The sequence below is a fragment of the Camellia sinensis genome, chromosome 14 (genome assembly GCF_055761805.1).
Source record: "Camellia sinensis isolate YWXY chromosome 14, ASM5576180v1, whole genome shotgun sequence".
In the NCBI taxonomy this organism is placed as follows: domain Eukaryota; kingdom Viridiplantae; phylum Streptophyta; class Magnoliopsida; order Ericales; family Theaceae; genus Camellia; species Camellia sinensis.
The window spans coordinates 68410935-68424440 of NC_138974.1; the positions used below are offsets into that span (position 1 = coordinate 68410935).

A 13506-nucleotide genomic window follows, 5' to 3' on the forward strand; every position below is an offset into this window, starting at 1 on the left:
TTCATTAATACTTATTTTATTATAACAAAACAATCAACTTAGTTGCCGCTGTCTTCTGGTCCCTGCAGTCCTGTAAGGTGAAGAGGTGAGTTTGTGCTGAAATTTTTTTATTTTATAAATAGAAAATATAACAAAATAAAAACAACTCATCAAACAAATCAATTTATCAAAATAAATTGTATTTTTTTTAAAAGATTAATTTTAAAATTAAAATCAAACAAACCATACATGTTTTGACTTTTTCAAAACTGGCTTAAATGCATCAAAAGTAAAATTGAAAGGGAAAAAAATTGTAATTGAACAAATCAATTTATCAAACCATAAGCAAAAACAATGTAACTTCAAAAAAATAAAAAATAGTTGTATAAAAAAATAAAAAATAAATAAAAAACCAACTTAAGGCCAAAATATATTCAATTCACATCCAACATCTGTATTAAAAAAAAAACAAAACAAAACAAAATTCTGAGGCATTCAAACTTCAAAATCTCTTGCCAAATATCCCAAAATTTGTTTCAACCATTCTAAATCATCCAAACAAAATTCTAAAAACCTTCCATTTCAATTCTCAAAACAAAAACTACAAATGGATCCCTATGTCAATTTTGTGGAGGCGGTTGGGAATAAATAGAAAAATCAAAAGAACTCTCATTTCTAAATTCAGTCTCCACTGGATTGTGCCCCGCTAGATTAAGTGATATTCCCTATAAAAATAAAAATAAAATAAAAAGAAAAGAAAAAAGAATTCATTAGAATAAATTTTATGGACTAAATTACATTACAAACATATATACGTTACTTACTTGAGAACTTTGCGGACTATGTGATGCTTGGAAAGACAGAGGTTGCGATTGTGGATACCTTAGTGAGTATGAATTAGTATCACGTGTGAGAAGATTATACCCATAATTTATCAATTGTGGCTAATAGAGACTACCAACATCATACTCCATACAACACCATGAAAAAGTAAATACACTAGTACAACATTGTCTAAAACATAAACAAACACTACAACATTTTCTTAGTTTAGTGACATTTGAAAGTGCCACAAAACTATTCTTCTAATGACATTTTTTGGTCTTGTGGCATTTTGAACAAGTGTCATTTCTATCGGTGCCACGGTAGATACAAGTGTCACGGTAGATACTTGCAAGTGCCACTGCACCATCATGGCTGAAAACTTTCAATGACTTTTTAATGTCATGGTAGATATTATTTGTGGCACTATCAAGCGCCATTAAAAAAAGAGTTAGTGACACTTGTAAGTGTCATTACACCATCAAGACTAATACCTTTCAGTGACACTTTAATGTCATGGAAGGCACTATTCGTGACGCTATCAAGTGCCATTCATGACAATAATTCGTTGTAGAACAATTTGATCCGCTCTTGCGGAGACTCGAACCGCCAACCTTCCGCACTATAAACCTTATACACCACACTCTTTCCACTACACCTCTATAGCACCACATGATTATATATGCAACATATATTATTTAGATAGTACATACATCCATACTAATATAAAAGTATATGTATAAACATAATTATTTTATTGAACATAATTTATGTAAAATAAGCTATTTACTACCAAAATAAAAAAAAAACTTAACTTTTGTCGACCAAAATCGGATTTACCCCAGGAAGTCATCATATCTGCCCTGTCGACCTGACTAACACAACCGAACTATAAAAGTATATGTATAAACATAATACTTTTGGCTACTAATTATTTTTTAGTTGGTAAAAAACTTAACTTTTGTCGACCAAAATCGGATTTGGTCGCCGAAGATGCACTTTCAGCTACCAAAATTTTGGTCACCAAAAAATTTTATTCCCGCCTTAGGATTTTAGTTCTCTCGCATTAAAAATGACCACTTTTAGCGACTAAACTTATTTTTTAGTCGCCAATTGTAGACTTTTGGCTACTAAATTTTTTTTGGCACCAAAAAGCTTTACTTTTGGCTACTAAAATTTTTTTAGTTGGTAAAACCCATATAATCAGCGACCAAACTTATTTTTAGTCGCCAATTGTAGACTTTTGGCTACTAAATTTTTTTAGTCGCCAAAAAGCTTTACTTTGGGCTACTAAAAATTTTTTAGTCACTAAAACCCATATAATCAGCGACCAAACTTAGTTTTAGTCGCCAATTGTAGACTTTTGGCTACTAAAATTGTTTAGTGGCCAAAAAGCTTTTCTTTTGGCAACTAATGCTTTTTTGGTCGCTGAAAGCTATACTTTCAGCGACAAAATTTTTTTGGTCAAGAAATTTAGTCGCCGAATATGCTTTTTTCTGTAGTGTATATTGAGTTTAATTCATTTATTTTTAATCATTTACTGCATTTTAAAAATTTAGAAAATATATTGACATTTTTTGTTTTTTCAAAAATGTCATTATAAGCTTAGAAAGTTTTTGGCTTAGTGGCATTTCTCAAAATGCTATAAAATATTTGTTTATGGCACTTTTCACCTAAGTGCCATAAAAAGTAATTTGTACCTACCTAGTGTCCTGACATTTTTTTAAAAATGTCATTGCAAATATTCATAAAAAGTTTTTGTAGTGACATTTTTGTTGTAGTGAAGTGACACTTTTTTTAATTGAAATGCCACTAGAGCCTTGTATGTTTGTGGCTCTATGACATTTTTCTAAAAAAGGCCACCAAATATTCTTTTTGTGACAGTTTTTAAGAACATGCCACTAGTATGGTGTCACTAAAATATGTTTTTGTTGTAGTGTTGTGACACTTGTTCATTGAAATGTCACTAGAGCCTTTTATGTTTGTCGTTTTGTGGCATTTTTCAAAAACGTGCCACTAAATATCATTTTTGTGGCATTTTCTAAAAATATGTCACTAGTGTAGTGCCACTAAAGTATGTTTTTGTTGTAATTTTGTGACACTTGTTCATTGAAATGTCACTAGAACCTGTTATGTTTGTCGTTTTGTGGCATTTTTAAAAAATGTGCCACTAAATATCATTTTTTATGGCATTTTCTAAAAATATGCCACTAGTGTAGTGCCACTAAAGTATGTTTTTGTTGTAGTGAAATAACATAAAACAAGAGCTAACATGCGGTTGGCTTAAAGATTGAACATTTGTGATATTGCTTGATTGACTAATAGTCTAAATAAGTTGTCAAATTTATCAATACATTACACAATTTGTGAAAAATAAATAAATAAATAACATAAAACAATAGCTAACCTGTGGTTGGCTTGAAGATAAATTTTGAACATTTGTAGTGTTTCTTGATTGACCAATAGTCTAAAGAAGTTCAAAAAGTTATCAATACTTTACACAATTTATAGAAATAAATGCATGTCATTTGAAATTTCAAAAGTACGTAAGTAATACCTTACTAAGGCGGGTAGGTTATGAAATAACTTTTGTCTTCTTATTCATCATCTCATGCCAAAGTTTTAATCTACCCCTCACTTTGTGTCCAATATCTTTCTTCTTTATGCCCTTAACTTGTGCAAAGTTGGGGTCATCCACATCTAATTCTTTGGTACCAAAATTTTCAACTCCCTTCATCATATTATTTACTTTTACACAAAATTCCTTAATCCCTTCATTTACTAATTGATAGCACTACAACAAAAAAAGCCATTGGTGACAGACTGATTTTGTCTCCAAACATCAAAATTTCGTCACTAAAGTGATCTGTGACGAAAAAAATTTGTCACCACGTTCGTGGCCTATACGTCGTCACAAAAAGTACCTGGTGACGAAAATAGTTTCGTCGCCTATTTTTCATTTTTGGTGACGAAATGTTTCGTCTTCAATGTTGAATTTTTTGTCCTCTAAAACACCAATTTCGTCACCAAAACTAAATAATATTTTATTTTAATTATTTTTTGCGACGAAATATTTCGTCACCAAATATGTTTTAGTGACGAAAGTTTTCCTCACCAATGATATGGATTAATGTGACAAAAAAATTCGTCACTAAAATGAGCGAAAAAGAAAATTATTCAATGACAAAAAACATTTTGTCACCAAATATTTCAATTTAGCGACAAAATATTCAGCAAATGTAACGAAATTATTTGTTTCGTACTATATCATTAGTGACAAAATTATTCGTCATGTTTTTTGAGAACTAATAGCGACATTTTTTATTTTGTCACTAATAAAAATTTAAAATTTTGAAAATGAGGGTACTATTTTCTTCCAAATTTTTTTCTTTTCAGTAACAATTCCCTGCGCATTTTAATAACCTGTTCAATAAAATATCTATTACAAATCAATACAAAAATCTATTCATTTTCATAAACATCACAATCGAATTTTAGCACTATCCACAAAAATACAATATGAACTGTATGCGGATAATAAACATGTCTCCTAATATCCACAAAAAATGTCTACTAATATCCACAAAAATATAATATCAACCGTATGCAAATTACCAAACACATCTCCTAATATCAAAAAAAAAAACATGTCTACTAATATCAACAAAAATAAAATATCAAGGGCGGATTACCAAACATGCCCCGTAATACCAACAAAAATATAAAATTTACAACACAACCAAAATACATGAAAGATAATATGAGCAAAAACACAAAATGAGCTACCATCTGCCCTCCAAATTACCAAACACGTCCATATCAAATCTCGAATCTGCAAAAAAATGAAACACAAAAAAAAGAAAAATGTTAATTAGACAATTATTATCTTATCCATAACATATACAATTTAACATGCATTTTTGGACATAGTTTTCAAACCGGGAGTCCCGTGCTAGTTCCGTAAATTTCCGTAACTTACATTGGTCCATCCCGAGGTGTTTGAGGTGTTTCCCGGGCCGTCTCATGGCTGTTGCATGATTTTGGCCCCTGAAGGCCTATTTTCAAGCTTAAGTGTGAAAAAGTGCATTTTTGGACTTAGTTTTCAAACTGGGAGTCCCGTGCTAGTTTCGTAAGTTTTCACAACTCACATTTGTTTATCCCGAGGTGTTTGAGGGGTTTCCCGGGCCGTCTCGTGGCTGTTGCACGATTTTGGCCCCCGAAGGCCTATTTTTGAAGCTTAAGTGTGGAAAAGTGCATTTTTAGACTTAGTTTTCAAACCGGGAGTCACGTGCTAGTTCCGTAAATTTTCACAACTCACATTGGTCCATCCCGAGGTGTTTGAGGTGTTTCCCCGGCCGTCTCGTGGCTGTTGCACGATTTTGGCCCCCGAAGGCCTATTTTCAAGCTTTAGTGTAAAAAATTACATTTTGGGACTTAGTTTTCAAACCGGGAGTCTCATGCTAGTTCCGTTAGTTTCCACAACTCACATTGGTCTCTGCCGAGGTGTTTGAGGTGTTCCCCGGGCCGTCACGTGACTGTTACATGATTTTAGCCTCCGGTGGCCTATTTTGAAGCTTAAGTGTGAATAAGTGCATTTTTGAACTTAGTTTTCAAACGGGGAATCTCGTGCTACTTCCGTAAGTTTGCACAACTCACATTGGTCCCTCCCGAGGTGTTTGAGGTGTTTCCCAGGCCATCTCGTGCCTGTTGCACGATTTTGGCCCCCCGAAGGCCTATCTTTAAGCTTAAGTGTGAAAAAGTACATTTTTGGACATAGTTTTCAAACCGGGAGTCCCGTGCTAGTTCTGTAAGTTTCCACAACTCACATTGGTCCATCCCGAGGTGTTTGAGGTGTTTCCCGGGCCGTCTCATGGCTGTTGCATGATTTTGGCCACCGAAGGCCTATTTTCAAGCTTAAGTGTGAAAAAATGCATTTTTGGACTTAGTTTTCAAACCGGGAGTCCCGTGCTAGTTCCGTAAATTTGCACAACTCACATTTGTTTATCCCAAGGTGTTTGAGGTGTTTCCCGAGCCGTCTCGTGGCTGTTGCACGATTTTGGCCCCCGAAGGCCTATTTTTGAAGCTTAAGTGTGGAAAAGTGCATTTTTGGACTTAGTTTTCAAACCGGGAGTCACGTGCTAGTTCCGTAAATTTCCACAACTCACATTGGTCCATCCCGAGGTGTTTGAGGTGTTTCCCGAGCCGTCTCGTGGCTGTTGCACGATTTTGGCCCCCGAAGGCCTATTTTCAAGCTTTAGTGTAAAAAATTACATTTTGGGACTTAGTTTTCAAACCGGGAGTCTCGTGCTAGTTCCGTTAGTTTCCACAACTCACATTGGTCTCTGCCGAGGTGTTTGAGGTGTTCCCCGGGCCGTCACGTGACTGTTGCATGATTTTAGCCTCCGGTGGCCTATTTTGAAGCTTAAGTGTGAATAAGTGCAATTTTGGACTTAGTTTTCAAACCGGGAGTCCCGTGCTAGTTCCGTAAGTTTCCGTAACTCACATTGGTCCATCCCGAGGTATTTGAGGTGTTTCCCGGGCCATCTCATGGCTGTTGCATGATTTTGGCCCCCAAAGGCCTATTTCAAACTTAAGTGTGAAAAAGTGCATTTTTGGACTTAGTTTTCAAACCGGGAGGCCCATGCTAGTTCCGTAAATTTCCACAACTCACATTGGTCCATCTCGAGGTGTTTGAGCTGTTTCCCGGGCCGTCTCGTGGCTGTTGCACGATTTTGGCCCCCGAAGGCCTATTTTTGAAGCTTAAGTGTGGAAAAGTGCATTTTTGGACTTAGTTTTCAAACCGGGAGTCACGTGCTAGTTCCGTAAATTTTCACAACTCACATTGGTCTATCCCGAGGTGTTTGAGGTGTTTCCCGGGCCGTCTCTTGCCTGTTGCACGATTTTGGCCCCCGAAGGCCTATTTTCAAGCTTAAGTGTAAAAAAATACATTTTTGGACTTAGTTTTCAAACCGGGAGTCCCGTGCTAGTTCCGTTAGTTTCCACAACTCACATTGGTCCCTCCTGAGGTGTTTGAGGTGTTCCCCAGGCCGTCATGTGACTGTTGCATAATTTTAGCCTCCGGTGGCCTATTTTGAAACTTAAGTGTGAATAAGTGCAATTTTGGACTTAGTTTTTAAACCGGGAGTCTCGTGCTAGTTCCGTAAGTTTTCACAACTTACATTGGTCCATCCTGAGGTGTTTGAAGTGTTCCCCAAGCCGTCTCCTGGCTGTTGCACGATTTTGGCCTCCAATGGCCTATTTTTGAAGTTTAAGTGTGAAAAAGTGCATTTTTGGACTTAATTTTCAAACCGGGAATCTCGTGCTACTTCCGTAAGTTTCCACAACTCACATTGGTCCCTCCCAAGGTGTTTGAGGTGTTTCCCAGGCCGTCTCGTGCCTATTTCACGATTTTGGGCCCTCGAAGGCCTTTATCTTTAAGCTTAAGTGTGGAAAAAGTGCATTTTTGGACTTAGATTTCAAACCGGGAGTCCCGTGCTAGTTCCGCAAGTTTCTACAACTCACATTGGTCCGTCCCGAGGTGTTTGAGGTGTTTCCCGGGCCGTCTCGTGGCTGTTGCACGATTTTGGCCCCCGAAGGCCTATTTTTGAAGCTTAAGTGTGGAAAAGTGCATTTTTGGACTTAGTTTTCAAATCGGGAGTCCCGTGCTAGTTCCGTAAGTTTCCACAACTCACATTGGTCTATCCCGAGGTGTTTGAGGTGTTTCCCAGGCTGTCTCGTGACTGTTGCACGATTTTGGCCCCCGAGGCTTATTTTCAAGCTTAAGTGTGAAAAAGTGCATTGTTGGACTTAGTTTTCAAACCGAGAGTCTCGTGCTAGTTCCGTAAGTTTCCACAACTCACATTGGTCAGTCCTGAGGTGTTTGAGGTGTTTCCCTGGCCGTCTCATAGCTGTTGCACAATTTTGGCCCCCGAAAGCCTATTTTCAAGCTTTAGTGTGGAAAAGTGCATTTTTGGACTTAGTTTTTAAACCGTGAGTCCCGTACTAGTTCCGTAAGTTTCTACAACTCACATTGGTCTATCCCGAGGTGTTTGAGATGTTTCCCAGGCTGTCTCGTAGCTGTTGCACGATTTTGGTCCCCGAGGCCTATTTTCAAGCTTAAGTGTGAAAAAGTGCATTTTTGGACTTAGTTTTCAAACCGAGAGTCCCGTGCTAGTTCCGTAAGTTTCCACGACTCACATTGGTCCGTCCCGAGTTGTTTGAGGTGTTTCCCGGGCCGTCTCGTGGCTGTTGCACGATTTTGGCCCCCGAAAGCCTATTTTCAAGCTTAAGTGTGGAAAAAGTGCATTTTTAGACTTAGTTTTCAAACCGGGAGTCCCGTGTTAGTTCCGTAAGTTTCTACAACTCACATTGGTCCGTCCCGAGGTGGTTGATGTGTTTCCCGAGTCGTCTTGTGGCTGTTGCACATTTTTTCGACTAGTTTCATGCCTACATGTTGGAATAGTTTTCGACTTAGTTTCATGCCTACATGTTGGAATAGTGCAAATGTCAAAGTAGTTTCCTAATTGGGAGCCACGTGCATATTTCAGTGTTTGTGATATTTCTCAAGCTTTTACGTGCATAGTTCACTATCTTAGTTGAAGAAGAAATTTCTACTAAATTAGCATAGAAACATAATATATTGAGTTAAGTTACGATCCTTACAGTATTGAGTTATGTTATTTCTTATAATCAAATTTACAAATGACATAATTTCCATATGATTTATAAGTAATGATTAAGAGTACATAGATCATATGGAAATTATGTCATGAACCCAGATGCAAATCTATATTAAGTTTCTAATAAACCCAGATTCAAATGTTTTGTTAAATTAAGAACAACCAATCTCAATCTCTATATTTGAGTGCTCTATCATCTCTCTATTTCAGATATTGGTTAAATGACATGTTGGGTATGGACAACTAACCTTAACTTCAAATTTCTTCACAGTTTTGATCATAAATCAATCATCTTGTGTTAGGTAGAACAAACATCCACTCTTGCCAGGGGAGGACAGTTCCCTAAGGGCATCGCTTCCGCAAATAGCCAGCATGTAATTCACAGGATCTATTCCTAACATTTCCCTAAGATGTCTAAATATCCAACAATGCAATTATCACAATGATGTTGATGAAATAATGAGAGTTCAATCTTCCAAAATTTGGCAATCCAAAAAATAGCTAAACCAAATCAATTTCAAATCAAAATCCGGGAAAAAAAACCTACAACATGCTTAGTTGAATTTCTTATAGAGTATATACCTAAACACCATGGGACAGTAGTCCTTCCATCTGAAGTCCACTGACTGGTGTGGCGGCGTGCATTTCGATCCTTCAGTTGGAAACCTAGTCCAGAACTTCTCCTTGGGATCAAAATCCGCTGGCTTAAGCGCCCGTGTAATGGACGCATTCTTCCCAACAGAGTATCTACAAATCAATAAGAATTTCACAAAACACAAAACCAACCAACAAAAACCCAATACCCAAATAACGTCAACAGATGCAACAGATGAAAAAGCAAAAGCAAAAGAATCCAATCCAATAATCAACCTGATACCCAGTTGGAGATTAAGCATCAATTCATAATTCTTATGTCCCTCGGATATCATCTGCCCTTGTTTCTTGACATCAAAGCCTCCATACCAACAAGGACTCTTCCTCTACTGCCCAGCAGGAGCTCCTCCACAAGAAGACTCACTCCCAACCCCAACCCCAACCCCATCTCTATAAAAAATTGAAGCCTCCACATTGTCTACAATATCACAAGTAATATCCCCAGCTTCACCATCAGATTCCCAGATACAAATTCTGGGAAAATTGGCATTCCTCTCAGCCAAACTACCCCTCCCACCGTCCACCGACGATCTCTTCCTGGACGGCAGCAACACGAAACACGGCTGCTCAGGCTGCCGATTATGCAAATTATCACTCCAAATCCCAGTATAAGAACTCCCATCAGGCCAAGCAAAAACCCCATTTCCTTTAGGAACACCATCTTCCCAATTCCCTTCATATCGATTCCCATTAGCCCAAATCAAAACCCCCTTACCCAGATTCAAACTTATAGTATTGAGTATATATAAACTTAATATGATAATCTGCTCCTTTTAAATAGATTTCTAATTACTCTTCTATATTGATAATCTACTCCTAATAGATTTCTAATTTCTTTAAAAACTATATTAAACTTAATATATAAAAAATTAAAGCATCAATTGCCTATCTATTGATAATCCAGCAGGCACATCATTGTTTGTACCTAGGAGAAATCCAATTCAAAACAGATTTCCATTAGGTTTTTTTTTTTTTATTTTGGGTTTCCAATTGGAACATCGAATTTGTATACAGAGCATTAACAGAGCATATTTTATATGTATATGGAGCATTTTTCATATGTATACAGAGCATATACATTAGAAAAATACATCAGAGGGAGCATCGAGAGAGAGAGAGAGAGAGAGAGAGAGAGAGAGACTAACAGCGATGGTGTTCTCCGATCGGCACAGCAGCGGCGGTAAGGAAAGGAGGGGCTAACGATCGGCAGCAAGGGTAGGAGAAACCAACGGCGCTGTCGGCGGTGGGTTGATGCAGTGGTAGCAGCGGCGGTGAGGGAAATAGGTTTGAACCGAGTATAACGTGTGTGTGTGTGTGTGTGTGTGTGAGAAATAGGTTTGAACCGAGAAACTATTGTGTGTGTTTGAGGCGCCAAAACTTTTTATTTCCCTCCTAAAATATTTAGTGACTAAATTATTTATTGGTGACAAAATTATTTCTTCACCAAAGATAGAAATATTGGCCACAAAAATCGTTTTGTCACTAAATGATATTAAAATATTAAAAATTATTGGTGACAAAAATATATTCGTCATTAATAATTTTATAATTGGTGACCAATTTTTTCGTCACTAAAAGTCTCAAAATTTTGGCACCCTCCGAAAATATTAGCGGGAAGATATTTGGTGACAAAAAAAATATAAATAATGACGAAAAATAATTTCGTCACCTATTTTTTTTATTGTGATTTATATTGGTGACGAAATTTTATTTTTGTCTCCAAAAATGGTACATTTGGAGACGAAATATGATTTTCGTCATTAAAAGATACGTATTTCGTGACAAAATTTTTTTTCGTCATTAGTTTTCGTCTCTAAAGACTATTTTTGTTGTAGTGTAGGCAGGTTTGTGCATAGATGCTTGAGTTGCTAGTTTCACAATTCTTGGACAAAGATATCTATAACGTGCTAATATTAACAACTTCGAATCATCCTTATCTATTATAACATTTTTCTCTTCAACTTCACAATCTTTTGCATCTAATCTCCATCGGCCTAATATATACCTTTCAGGAATTTCTGTAACAACTCCAAAAACTTAAGTTGCCCCTTAAATTTTATATTTGTATTATTTAATTATAAATGAGATTATCGAAATATATATATATATATAGTTTAAAATATGAGCCACAGTAAAATTATTCTAAAGTTAAATATTTTGGATAAGTATAAATCAATGGCAAGCGAATGCCACTTAGACACGTGGGCAACTTGGGGCTTGTTGTCCACGGTGGCCTCTCCATAAATTGGAGGATTGCTCGGGATTGCCAAGAAGAAAAGAAAGAAAATGAGAGAAAGAAAGGAAAACTGAAGGAAGAAAGGAAAAGAAAGGGCAATTGAAGGAATGAAAGGGAAAAAAAATAATGGAAGTTGAGAGGGTTTTTGATAGTAGAAAGAAATTGTGAGGTATTAAAATTAAGATGAGTTATATTATACCTTGAGTTACCATAATATATTTTATGTCTGTTTTGACTTACCATATTTATTTTATACAAGTTATGTTTTATAAACTATTGTAAATTATATAAAAATTTCAATTACGTAGATTATTTTCTGAATCCTATTTATTAAAATGAAACCCATGAATATGTTGGTTTATATTTTAAACAATATTTAACTATAACTTTATAAACAATTATGTTTTGTAAGCACTACCACAGGAGTCCCACGCCTTGGGGGACTTAAATAACCATTGGCCTCTGTTTGGTCACTTTGTGACCCTCTATTGTCATGGATCTACTGACCTCTGTTCTATACGGAGTAAAGTGCTATGCGGAGATAAGTGCTACACTATTGTGGGAGCCACCTCTATAATCCGTACGAGCCACCTCTTGAATCCGAATCTCTGTTTTAACTGTCACTCATGTGACTTCTGTTATGTTCTGTTCGGTACCGTGGTTATGGTTATTTATTTACATAATCTCAGTTTTGCTACTTAAATGATTATTTGTTCAGATTAAGTTATTTTAAATATTTTAGTTACATAACTATCCATGGTTATTTTATGTCCCTTATACTCTTGGTATAATATTCCTCACTCTGCTATCTGCTTATAGCTGTTTAACAATTTTCATGAACCAATGCAATTCAGAAATAACTTTTGAAAAGTCTTAGATGCGGGCTGCGGAATAGAGACACATAACAATTTTATAATATTTTTATATGTAAATATCGACTTTTTTTGTCAATAAATTTTGTAATAAAAATAGAAACTCCGATAATTATTTTGGTACTCTCACTTAAATATTACTTCCGCTCGAGTTTATTAATTTGTTTAAGAATTGGCCGGAGGTAACTTCAGTTACTAGCCATCACGATACTTAACCCTTAGGTACGAGGAGCGGGCCATGATAAGTGGTATCAAAGCAATGGCTTATAAAATAAAAAATAAATAAATAAATAAATAAATAAAATCATCATTGGAGTATAGGATACACACACATTTAAGAAGTAGGATATCGGGTAATTAGTACCTAAATATTATATTTTTTTAGTCGATTTAATTATATTATAATTTTATATGATTTTATATATATATATATATATTAACTTTTTTTTCCGTGCAAAATCTGTAAAGGATATTAGATATAATTTATATATGTTATAGCAAAAGAAGGAAAAGAAACAAAGGATTGAGCACCCACCAAAATTATAATATAATTAAATACATAGAATTTCCAATTCAGTGTAAAAAAAAGAAAAAAGAAAAATTCATTTCAACTTTTTTAAAAGCGAGTTCAAATTTTAAAAATACTAATTTTGAAACTAATTTTCGTCAGTGGAAAGTTCACGGATAAAAGAATGGAAATTCATCTCAAATTCTTTTAACTCTTGCATATGATTCTGTCATTCCATTTCCAGATGCTTGTTTAATTGTGTTCTTATTTTATTACCAAACTAATGAAAAGATTTTAAAATCACCGATTGTTTCTCATTTTGGTCCAAAACAATTTTTGGCAACTAGACGGTGAGTTGTTTTTGATAAAGTTTTTTTTTTTTTAGGTAATATTTTCTATCAGATTAATCATCTAATATATATATTTAACAGCGTGCGCAGCGGATGGCCTACACATATGACAAATTTCGAGAATAATTTTTAAAAGGAGAGAAGCTTGTAACAATCTGAAAAATTTAAGTTGACCCTTAAATTTTATATTTGTATTATTTAATTATGAATGAGATTATCGAAAAAAAAAATATATATATATATATATACATATATAATTAGTTTAAAATTTGGGTTACAGTTAAATTATTCTAAAGCTAAATATTTAGGGTAAGTATGAATTAATGACAAGCGAATGCGACGTAGACACGTGGGCAGCTCGTGGCTTGCTGCCCACGGTGGCCTCTCCATAAATTGGAGGAGTGCT

At 35.5% G+C, this 13506-nt stretch overlaps 1 long non-coding RNA gene across 1 annotated transcript; it reads right to left on the reverse strand.

Moving 5' to 3' along the window:
* Nucleotides 1-4197: 4197 nt before the first annotated feature.
* LOC145807764 (uncharacterized) lies at nt 4198-10965 on the reverse strand. Its single transcript, XR_014351116.1, has 3 exons — nt 10280-10965; nt 9063-9227; nt 4198-4633 (listed from the first exon to the last, which is right to left on the reverse strand). It is a non-coding gene; the product is annotated as an uncharacterized LOC145807764 (long non-coding RNA).
* Between the last annotated feature and the right edge of the window lie 2541 nt (nt 10966-13506).